We start from the raw sequence: 7,566 nt of genomic DNA on the forward strand, positions 1-7,566 counted from the left end.
CTCTTGAGCCTCCCTCCTGCCCCCGCCCCTATGCCACCCTTGTAAGTCATCACCAAGCTGAGCTCCTGTGCTTTACGGCAGCTTCCCTTTGGCTATCTAATTTACACATGATAGTGTGTATATGTGAGTGCTATTCTCTCAATTCGTCCCACTCTCTCCTTCCTCCACTGTGTCCACAAGTCCATTCTCTGTACCTGCATCTCTATTCCTGCCCTGCAAATACATTCTTCAGTACCATTTTTCTAGATTCCACATATATTCATTAATATATGAAATTTGTTTTTCTCTTTCTGACTTACTTCACTCTGTATGACAGACTCTAGTTTCATCCACATCACCACAAATGACCCGATTCCATTTCCTTTTATGGCTGAGTAATATTCCATTGTGTATATGTACCATATTTTCTTTATCCATTCATCTGTTGATGGTCATCTAGGTTGCTTCTAGGTCCTGGCTATTGTAAATAGTGCTGCAATAAACATTGGGGTACATGTGTCTCTTTGAATTATGGTTTCCTCAGGGTATATGCCCAGTAGTGGGATATCTGGGTCAAATGCTAGTTTTATTTTTAGTTTTTAAAGGAACTTCAATACTGTTCTCCATAGTGGTTATAATAATTTACATTCCCACCAACAGGGTAGGAAGATTCCTTTTCTCCACATCTTCTCTGGGATTTATTATTGCCTGTAGGTGTTTTTATAATGGCCATTCTAACAGGTGTGAGGAGATATCTCATTATAGTTTTGATTTGTATTTCTCTGATAATGATCGATGTTAAGCATCTTTTCAAGTGTTGGCCATCTATATGTCTTCTTTGGAGAAATGTCTGCTCAATAACACACTATATATTAAGACCCATACCTAAGGCTTAATCAGCATCTTTATTCTTCAGCCAACTATTACATGGAGTTTACAGTTATTTAACTTCAATCACCCTGGAGGAGGACATGGCAACCCACTTTAGTATTCTTGCCTGGAAAATCCCACGGACAGAGGAGCCTGGTGGGCTACGGTCTATAGGGTCGCAAAGAGTTGGATGTGACTGAAGCGACTTATCACACACACACAAGTTCAATCAGCCAATGAAGACTTATCATGTTATTGCTATATACTGATTCACTTCTGCTTCATTTTTAAGCCCTCTCTACAGATTAATTCTTTTTAACAATAAATGCTTATTTGGACTTACCAACATGCTTAGTAATTTCTTTGCTTAGTTTGCTACTTTCATACACCCCTTCTTCTGGACTCACTTTTCTTGTTACTGAGAAGATACTTTATTAAATATTAGCTGGGAGGCTGTGAGTAGTAAACATTCGGGTTTTGCTGAAAACTGTCTTATTTCATCGTCTTTCATGAATGACTGTTCACCTGGACATCAGTGATCAAATGGATAGCTCATCTTTCCCCAGTTACGTGGTGACTTTGCCCCGTCGTCTCCTGACATCGCTTGTTTCTTCCCGGTGGCCCACTGCCAGGCTGGTTAGCATTCCTGTTTCATTTCTTTGTCTCCTCACCTGCTGTTTTTTCAGTTTTATATTGATGTGCCTGGGTGTTGATTTCTTATTATTTCAGTTTTTGGAACTTGATTTGCTTCTTCAATCTTTCTTCACTATTTCCTTCTCCTGGAGAGAATATGTATCTGGAACATTTCATTCTGTCTCCCAATCTCTTAACATCACTGTTACATTTTTCTTCTTCTTATCTCTTTCTGTTGAGTTTTCTCAGATTTCTCAGAAATCTCAGGGAGATTTCTACCATCTCCCTATTTCTCTCTGTGTAAATGAGAGATATTGAGTTGTGAATATTATTTAATACACTTTTATTTCTCAAGATCTATTTGGTTATTGTTCACCTCTGTCTCACTTTATGATTGTTTTTCTTATTTTATATTTTTAAATGTTTTGATCATACTTTTTTACAGTCTCCTTGTTTAATTCTAGATTATTCAGCTATTTCTAGTTCTTAGAATAGGAATCTTAATTGACTCTTCAGGAGTATTTTAACTGTGAGGGACAGAAAATCCCACATAAAACAGACCTAAGTAAAAGTAAGTTAATTGGCTCATATAACTGAAAAGTCTGGGTTATCCTGGCTTTAGTCACAATTTGACTCAGGGCTGAAGCTAATTTCTCTTTTTTTCTATTTCTTGGACCCACTTCTGTTTCGGCTCTATTCTCAGACATATCATTCCTCATGAGTGACAGGAGAGCTGCCAGCAGGCCAGCAAGAGAAAACTTTTGCTCAAATAACTCCTATCAGAGTCCTAAGATTGCCTCTGGTTGGTCCAGCTTAGATAGTGTGCCCACATCGACACCCACAACTGTGGTCACAGGAAGGAGAAACACGGACTAGCTTGGCCTGGGGTGGAGCCCCAGGAGCCCACCTTGTATTGAGGAAGGGCTGTTGGAAGAAGACAGGATAATAGATGCTGGGAGGAGTGATGTGTGGATGAGAGTGTGTATGTGTGTTAGCCACTCAATCATGTCCAGCTCTTTGTGACCCGATGCACTGTAGCCCGCCAGGCTCTTCTGTCCATGGAATTCTCTAGGCATGAATACTGGAGTGGCTTGCCATTTCATTCTCCAGGGGATCTCCCTGACCTGGGAGTTGAACCCAGTTCTTCTTCATTGCAGGCAGATTTTTTACCGTCTGAGCCACCAGGGAAACCCTTGGGTGAGAGTAAGTTTCAGTAAATGCTAAAAGACTAAGTGAATTTGGTCTGACTTTTATCTGATTCACAAGTTTGCCTTCTGCACATGCCCTTACACACACATGATACACGCACATGCACATACATAGAGTTAACTGCTCCCCCAGCCCAACAGCTCCATCTCCTGTCTTGGTAGACGCAAGTCCAGCCCAGAAAGCTCCTTTCCCAGTGGTTCTCACTGCAGCACTGAGCCTGAATCTCTCTGGCTGGATTAGAGCCAAGGCCTTTCCCTGAACTCAACATGGTCACTTTGTTTGGCCATGCCTGGGTCACATCCTTTCCCTACATCCAGGGACAGGGGCAGCCCCACAGAGCTGCATAGTCGGAGAATGGAGGAAGAAGACAGGATAATAGATGCTGGGAGGAGTGGTGTGTGGATGTGGTGGTGGAGTTCTTACCCCCAGAGAAGTGGGACGGATGCTGTCAGATGGAAAAAGGAGCTGTCCTTTTCAAAGAGAAACCCACCAATTCCCAAAGCCATCCCATTCCCATTGAGCAGCTTGGCTTGCCATGCCCTGCCTCCCTAGCCTCATCATGCTATGGAAACTTTACAATTTCTCTAGTCAGTTCCTAGGTAGGTTGATAAGAAGTCCAGGGTTCCCAAGGAGGAGAAACATGTCCTTGAGCAAGATATAGTAGGTTGATAAGAAGTCCAGGGTTCCTCAGGAGAAAGGGGTCCAGAGCCCTTGAGAAGGGGAAAGGGGCCTGGAGCTCTCAAGGAGAAAAGGAGAAACAAATTCTTTTCTACATTCCTTTGTCTTAGTCAATAAAACATAGCTCAGTTGGTAAAGAATCCGCCTGCAATGCAGGAGACCCCAGTTCAAATCCTGGGTCAGGAAGATATGCTGGAGAAGGGATAGGCTACCCACTCCAGTATTCTTAGGCTTCCCTTGTGTCTCAGCTCATAAAGAATCCATCTGCAATGCAGGAGACCTGGGTTTGATCCCTGGGTTGGGAAGATCCCCTGGAGAAGAGAAAAGCTACCCACTCCAGTATTCTGGCCTGGAGAATTCCATACAGTCCATGGGGTGGCAAAGAGTTGGACATGACTGAGCAACTTTCACTTTCACTTTTCACTTTTCAGTCAGTATAACAATGTATCTTGCTTGAGGACATGTTTTGCCTTAACAAGAACCTTCTGACTAATCCTGTCATCTTAAAATGTATATTATGGGTGTGTGTCTGGTAAGATCTTTCTACTGTTCTTTCTAATCTTGTTAATTTAAGATGTATGTTGTGGGAGTGGGTCTGAAACAAGTATATAAGACCTTGATAAGACTAGCTGGGGGCGGGCATTCTCTGCCCCCCTTCTGATGTCTATGTCAGGGACTTTCTCTGTCCCTTTTTTTTTTACTTTAATAAAACTCTGCTACACAAAAGCTCTTGAGTGATCAAGCCTGGTCCCTGGTCCCGAAGCTAAATCTTCTTCTTTGAAGATCATGAATCCAACACTGTAAGCTATCAGTATATCCCATCCATAGATTTATTTGGGAGCATTTCTCTAATTTCAGCCTGAACCACCGTCTAGGGTAGTGAGCTTCAAATGTGTTACTCCCTCTCCAACTATGTTGGTCCCTGGGATCAACAATTCTCATTTGTGCATCTTTAGAAATTCCTAGTCTAGAACACAAAATAGCTTCCATATCCCTCTGATAAACACCTTAACATCTTCAGGCCTCAGCAAGCCCCTCCTTCCCCGAGATGAGCCCACTCTGTACAGACCACACTCACCTCTGTGACCCGGCCCCTTCCTGCGTGGTCAGACAGGCTCTTGCTGTTCCCAGCCCTGCCACTCAGAAGCAGGGAGACCTTTGGCGAATCACCTGACTTCTCTAAGTCCCACACCTGCAATGTCAGCATAAAGATATTCATCTGCAAGGTCAGGGGAGGATCTACTGATGGCACTGTTGGCAGGGCAGCCCAGGCACGTTGCCTGGCTCAAGGTCAGCCCTCTGAGTGGAAGGGCCTCCTTCTCTCCTCCCAGTGAGCCTGGCTTCTTGCTCAAGGACTGGCCAGTCCTTGGCCTCCAGCTTTAGTAACCACATGTCTTTGAATCAATATAACTGCCCATCTGACCTTTGATCTCTGACCTGTGAAGCCTGCTACTCCCCTGTGGGATTTCCCTGTTGGCCCATCTCCTCCTGTGACCCCTGACCCATGAACCCCAGGCATGGGTGCAGCCGCCCCAGAACAGGGTGGGGGTAGAAGCAGGAGAGGAGGACAGGTGATGTGGAGGAGGTGATGGAGGTCACGCCAGGGTGTCATCTGGAGGGAACATCTGTGGCTTCCATGTTGTCACAAAGCAAACAGCAGTGAGTTTTCTGTTTCACAATCCAGGCAGCTCGTTTCATGGGCCTTTGACAGTTCTTTCATGTCCCTGACAGTGAGGAGCTTTTCCCCCAGGAAGTTAGAAGGATGGCCACCCCCCATGGCCCCCCTCACCTGGTGACGTTCCGTGGCACACCCACCTGATGACACTCCTCAGTCACTTTTCCTGTGTGAGCAGATGTCACTGAGCCACATCCCTGCCACCTCCTCTTCCTGCCTCCCCAGGACCCCAACCCTGGGTCCTCTGCTCACAGAGGGCTCCTCATTCAGCCTCTCTTGGGCAATCTTTCCAGTTTTCAGTGAACGTTTTCTGCTCACAACAGCACTTCTTGGGGCCTGGGAGGGGGTGCAGGTGGGTGTCACCCTCTTGCTATGGTTTGAAGCACAGCCCACACACTCCTGGTTTGCCAGTGGGACCCTGAGACTATCCTTTGGTTTGGGGCTCATTAGTGTAGCCAATGTTTACTTCCTTCTCCTCTCCTGCCTCCCCCTCCCCCTGACTGCCCCCTGCCTTCCCTTCCCTTCCAACTCCTCCTCCTTCCTCCTCCTTCCCCTGCCTCCTCCTCCAGGGACCACTTCTGGTGACAGTCCCTCTGACAAAGCTGTGATCAGCCCCATGGGGAGGGGGCTGTGATGGGGGCTGGGCTCCTGTCTGACCCTTTCCTGTCCCTCACCTGCTCCTGCTGCACCACCCTCTCCTGTTTACAGAGCAGAACCTGTCAGAGTTTGGAGGCAGAAAGAGCCCTTCTACTGGTTACAGACCTTCGCTGTGAAGCCTCAGCAGTTTTGCCCTGCTCCAAGCCTCTGCTTCCTTACCCGGGGAGCAAGGACACTAATGCCCACTTACACAGCTGCGGTGAGGGTTAAAGGAGGAGAAGGTGCCATGGAGTGGTTTCCAATCCATCATCGCAGCTCACGTTCACGACACGCTGACCACACCGGGGCACACGGAATGCAGATGAACTCATCCAACCTGCACCACAAAATCCCACAAGGCGCCCATCCTCCAGATGGAGAAATCACTGCACAGAGAGGTCAAGTAACCGCACAGGGAAACACAGCTGTTTGGGAGCCCAGGTGTCTGCCCCTTCCCTCCAGGAGGAAGTCGCCCCCACATCTCCGAGACACAAGTTCTGGTCTCCCATCGCCCTGCTGGTGGTCAGTCATCCCAGTCTCCACTACCCTCTGGTCACACTGACCAGGGCTCTGCCTAGGGGGATGCCCACCCCCAAGCCCCTCTCACACTGGCCTGTGGGTGGCTCAGGACTCAGGCCTCCTTTGATTGGGCAGGAGACTGTGTTTCTGAGAAGATGGTGTCATAGTCAGGGCTGGGACGGGGCCAAACAGTGGCTCTTGGCCTCGTGTCCCAGGCAGGCAGCTCTCATAATGGAGTGGGCGGCGAGGGGACGCTGGGCACAGGTGCTCCCGGGAACACGTGGAAGGAGGAGCACCCGCGGGCAAAGGGCTGGGGAAGAAGGTGTCTGTTGTCTCCTCCTTCATCTCTGAGAACAATTCCCCTTTTGAGCTTCTTGGCTGGGAGAGTTGAGAGATTCTTTCTCCAAGGCTTCTTCTTGACAGGTTGATTTATCTGTTTTGGTAACTCGGTCTTCCTGAGAAAGAGAGGCTGTGCGCCAGGGCCGGTGTGAGGGCCCACCTTGGGGCAGAGGAGGGCCTGTCCCCCAGTCCCACGCGGCCTCGGACCCTCGGGCCACCTCCCTGCCCCCTGCTCCTGAGAGAGGGAGGGGGACCAGACCGGGAACCAAGAAGAGCATGAAAGCCATGGCAGAGTCTGGGTTCCTCCTGCTGTCTGCCTGGACTCTGCTGCCCAAGGCGGGCCCTGGACCCGTTTTCTGGATGGGAAACTTCTGCCTAAGGATGTGGTGAACACGAGGCAGAGATCAGATTAATGCTGAACTCAGCGCCTCCACTGCGGCTCCCAGGCACCCAAGGAAAGGACTCTGAGCCCCAAGGGCAAGGTGGGATGCTGGACCCGGTCCGAGGCAAGTGTGGCCTCCCCAGATGGGGTGAGACCACAGGCTGACAGCCTTCTTGGGGGCCCCCTCTCTGTCTCCCAACAGGAGAGCCCATTGCCAGTCCCTGCAGGGCTGTCCCCCACTTGTGCCCACAGCCCCAGCACAAACCCCCACCCACCTGGTGTCTCCCCATCAGAGTGCCCCCTCCTCCAGGTGGGGACCCAGGACACAAGCAGGGAGAGAGGGAAGGGTTAGGAGGGAGAGAGTCCAGAACCTCCAGAGGGAGGCTCAGGAAGCCTGGGGCCTTTGAGAAAATCTACAAGGCAACCTGTGCTTGAAAAACCTAGCGGAAATAAAGCACAAAGTCAGGCCCCAAGAGCAATTTCTTTTCCAGGCAAGGAGACTGCATTCATCAGCCGACACCGCCTGGTCCTAGACCTGCAGGGTGCGGTGGGGCAGAGGGGAGTGGCAATGAGTCCAGGACCGAACTGGGGCTCTGAAGCCTGAACAGTACAGACCACCCTAGCCCTGAGCCTGCGGGTGTGTCAT

The 7,566-nt window shown here is 49.0% G+C and overlaps 1 long non-coding RNA gene across 1 annotated transcript in view; it reads right to left on the reverse strand.

Moving 5' to 3' along the window:
* Positions 1 to 4,526, reverse strand: part of LOC105003578 — a 67,963-nt gene extending 63,437 nt beyond the window's left edge. The window contains exon 1 of the long non-coding RNA XR_827127.1: positions 4,448 to 4,526. This is a non-coding gene — a long non-coding RNA (uncharacterized LOC105003578). The remainder of the gene's footprint in view (positions 1 to 4,447) is intronic.
* Between the last annotated feature and the right edge of the window lie 3,040 nt (positions 4,527 to 7,566).

Source organism: Bison bison, unplaced genomic scaffold (genome assembly GCF_000754665.1).
Source record: "Bison bison bison isolate TAMUID 2011002044 unplaced genomic scaffold, Bison_UMD1.0 scf7180017864471, whole genome shotgun sequence".
Classification (NCBI taxonomy): Eukaryota; Metazoa; Chordata; class Mammalia; order Artiodactyla; family Bovidae; genus Bison; species Bison bison.